Raw genomic sequence first — 4131 nt, 5'->3', positions numbered from 1 at the left:
AATGGAACCCAACCGGAGAGAAAAACAGGAGCCAGCTACAACTGGAGCCATCTGGTCAGCCGGCCACAACTCAGGCTGACTGGGCCTACGCCGGCTGTGCCTGCCCCGACCCCACCATCCAGGGGCACGGGCTTAAGGTACCACCCCCTGCGCTCTGGGGTGGGGGCTTAAGTGGCTGCCTCTCTTCCCCACCCTGCCCGGGGCTTAAGGCACCACCTCCACGCACTTGGGCTGGTGCCTGGGAGACACTTTCACGACGGCTATTAAGCCCCCACAAGCGGAACCCAACCAGAGACAAATGCAGGAGTCAGCCGCAACTCAGGCCATCTGGTCTGCCAGCCACAACTCCGGCCATCTGGGCCTACTCCCCCGACTAGTTTGGCGGGCAGCCATGCCTGCCTCAACCCCACCGTCTAGGGGCATGGGCTTAAGGTACCACTGCTGCGCCCTTGGGTGGCTTGCAGCCTCTCTTCCCCTGCCCTATCCAGGGGCTTAAGACACCACCTCGAAGACCCAGGGCTGAGGCCATCTGGTCCGCCAGGCTGTCCGGGAAAGGTGAGAAGAGCACTCCCTGCCCAGCCCGCACACCCCCACGGGTGTGCACCTAGGGTGGGTGGGAGTTTCCAGTGTGCCCTGCGGCGCAGCAGGAGGAAGGATGGAGACCCTTGGTGGCGCCTTGCGACAGAAGCTTGGCTCAGAGGATGACTTTCAAAAGATTGCAGCGAGGCAGCTGCTCTGCTACTTATGAAACCCTGAACCAGAATCAGGTCATCTACGAATGATTTAGCATCAGGTTCCCCACGAACATGCAGTACACTATGGGGGAGAGTTGGACCCCTTCTGTCCACACTCGAGTCCCGAGGTGAGCGGCTCTATGCACCAGCCCGTAAGCCGGCTATCCTAGGCCAACGAGGCTCGACAGCGCAGCAGTATCGTTACAGTTTAGGGGGGATTTTGAATTAGAGGCGCTCAGTCATAATCCCACAGATGGTAGCTTTGCCTCATTGGCTCCTCAGCCAAGCACATACACCAAATGTCTAAACCTGCGGTTCCTCTTGTACTGAGAAGGATTACTATTGGAACAACACATCATCAATAGAGTAAAACTAACCTGTCTCACGACAGTCTAAACCCACCTCACGTTCCCTATTAGTGGGTGACCAATCCAACGCTTGGTGAATTCTGCTTCACAATGAAAGGAAGAGCTGACATTGAAGGATCAAAAAGCGACGTAGCTATGAACACTTGGCCGCCACAGGCCAGTTATCCCTGTGGTAACTTTCCTGACACCTCCTGCTTGAAACCCAAAAAGTCAGAAGGATCGTGAGGCCTCGCTTTCACAGTCTCTATTCATACTGAAAAATGGAGAGCAAGCAAGCTTTTGCCCTTCTGCTCCGCGGGAGCTTTCTGTCCTCCGTGGGCTAGACTTAGGACACCTGCGTTATTGTTTGACAGGTGTACCACCCTAGTCAAACGCCCCAACTGCCGCTGTCCCTGAAGCGGGTCACGGGTGCTGGGCACTTGGAGCCAGAAGTGAGAGACCCACGGGGCTCGCCCCCACCTCACCGGGTAAGTGAAAAAACAATAAGAGTAGTTGTGTATACCGGCAGCCGAGGGCCTCCCACTTATCCCACACCTTGCATGTCTCTTCACAGTGCCAGACTAGAGGCAAGCAGCTCAACTGGATCTTATTTCCCCGCTGCTTCTGTCAAGCCTGTTCCCTTGGCTGTGGTTTCGCTAGATAGTAGGTAAGGTCAGTTGGAATCGCATTCATCCATTCATGCGCATCACTAATTAGATGACAAGGGATTTGGCTACCTTAAGAGAGTCATAGTTACTCCCGCCATTTACCCGCGCTTCATTGAATTTCTTTACTTTGACATTCAGAGCACTGGGCAGAAATCACATCGCGTTGACACCCACCGCAGGCCTTTGCGATGCTGTTTTAATGAAACATTCAGATTCCCCTGGTCCGCACTAGTTCTAAGTCAGCTGCTAGGCGTTGGCCGATGCAAAACCTCAGGCCTGAACCCTGGGAGGGGAACAGAGAGAGGCGTCCACCGCAGCTGGAGCGATCCACAGGCAGGGCCGGGCTCATATCCAGAGTTGGCACCGCTCACAGAGAGAGGGTGAGACGCCTCGTCCAGCTGCCGTGCGCGCCCAGCCCCGCTTCGCCCCCCAGCCCGACCGACCCAGCCCTTAGAGGCAATCCTTCTCCCGAAGTTACAGATCTGACTTGCCGACTTCCCTTGCCTACATTGTTCCAAAACATGCCAGATGCTGTTCACCTTGGAAACCTGCTGCGGATATGGGTACGGCCCAGCGCGAGATTTACACCACCTCCCCTGAATTTTCAAGAACCAGCGAGAGCACACCACACACTGCCGAAACCGCAACGCTTTCCAGGGCTCAGGGCCCTCTCTCAGGGTGAACCCATTCCAAGGTGCCCTGCCCTTCACAAAGAAAAGAGAATTCTCCATGGGGCTCCTTAGCGGATTCCGACTTCCATGGCCACTGTCCTGCTGTCTATATCAACCAACACCTTTTCTGGGGTTTTATGAGCGTCTGCATTGGGCGCCTTAACCCGCCATTTGGTTCATCCCGCAGTGCCAGTTCTGCTTAACAAAAGTTGTCAACTGGCCCCTTGCATTCAATGCCCAGCTCCATGCCAGCAAGCCAGGCTTCTTACCCATTTAAAGTTTGAGAATAGGTTGAGATCATTTTGGCCCAAGACTTCTAATCATTCGCTTTACCAGATAGAACTGAGGTTTCCGCGTGTCAGCTATCCTGAGGGAAACTCTGGATGGAACCAGCTACTAGATGATTTGATTAGTCTTTCGCCCCTATACCCAGGTCGTGTGACGATTAACACATCAGGACTGCTACGGACCTCCACCAAGCCTAGTTCACCATCTTTCGGGTCCTATTACACACGCTCATGTTCCATCTCCCTGAGAGAGCGGGCGAGACGTGTCGGTGGTGCACCCACCGCAACGGGCTCCCACCGCAATCGGCAGGTGCCGGCCCTCACCTTTTTTGCACCAAAGGGTTTCATTTGGCCCTCTGACTTGTGCACTTGTTAGGACTCCTTGGCCCGTGTTTCAAGACACGTCAGGTGGTTACCCAACATAATCTCAGACCGCTGGTGCTTTGTGGCCCTCCCACCCAGCAGCACAACATGGTTGGAGTCCATCTGCCACCGTCGCATTGGGAGCCCTGTCTCCCGCCACTTGCCCCCTGGGCCTTCCCAACCATTTGCGGTGCACTGCCACAGAGGAATTGAACCCTGCGGGGGCCGGGTCTGCCCGGGCCGCAGTCTCGCTAGGGCATCCGCCGTTCCAGGTGATCAAACTGCCTGCTGTGTTGAATCCTGTGAGCAGACTGCACGGACCCCGCCAGTTTACCTCTCAATGGTTTCACGCCCTCTTGAACTCCCTCTTCAAAGTTCTTTTCAACTTTCCCTTATGGTACTGGTTAGCCATCCATGTTGCGCCCGTATTTAGCCTTAGATGGAGTTTACCACATGCTTTGGGATGCATTCCCAAGCAACCTGACTCCAAGAAGATCTGATCCTGGCGTGCCAGAGGCCGCTACTGGTCCGCGGGCTGAGAAGGATTTGAGCCCCATTAGTGATGCCGGGGAGTTGGTCTTCTTATGCCATTTCCCACGCCAGCCGCTGAACAGGGATTTGGCGCTGGGCTCTTCCCTCTTCACTGGCCGTTACTGAGGGAATCCTGGTTAGTTTCTTTTCCACCGCTTAGTAATATACTTAAATTCAGTGGGTCGCCACGTCTGATCGGAGGCCGTAGTCGGGGGGAGCACGAAGCTCTGAGCAGCTGGCCTCAGGCCCATACATGGGGTTGCCCCCGCCCTGTGTCTCTGGTGCAGCAGAGTGTACGCTGTCCCGATCTGCGGCCGAAGCCCACATGGTCGCGAGGCTTGCGCTCCATGGCCATCTTGCGCCGGCAGTCACAGGACACTACAGACAGCCACACACAGTGTGGCCAGGTGCCCTGACATTTTATCAGGCCTGCTGTCGCCGCCAACACATCCGGGGCGCGCCGGCCACCCAGCCCTCCCGAAACCCGCATGAGGCAGGGAAACTGGGGAGGCCGGGACACGCGGGCAATG

The 4131-nt window shown here is 56.0% G+C and overlaps 1 pseudogene; it reads right to left on the bottom strand.

Moving 5' to 3' along the window:
• Window positions 1-681: 681 nt before the first annotated feature.
• LOC138490749 (28S ribosomal RNA) lies at window positions 682-3806 on the bottom strand (annotated as a pseudogene).
• Between the last annotated feature and the right edge of the window lie 325 nt (window positions 3807-4131).

This window comes from Ambystoma mexicanum, chromosome 9, assembly GCF_040938575.1.
Source record: "Ambystoma mexicanum isolate Mex_15411 chromosome 9, UKY_AmexF1_1, whole genome shotgun sequence".
Lineage (NCBI taxonomy): Eukaryota > Metazoa > Chordata > Amphibia > Caudata > Ambystomatidae > Ambystoma > Ambystoma mexicanum.
The sequence above is the reverse complement of the archived record's forward strand: the minus strand, read 5'-3'. Positions and strand labels throughout refer to the sequence as shown.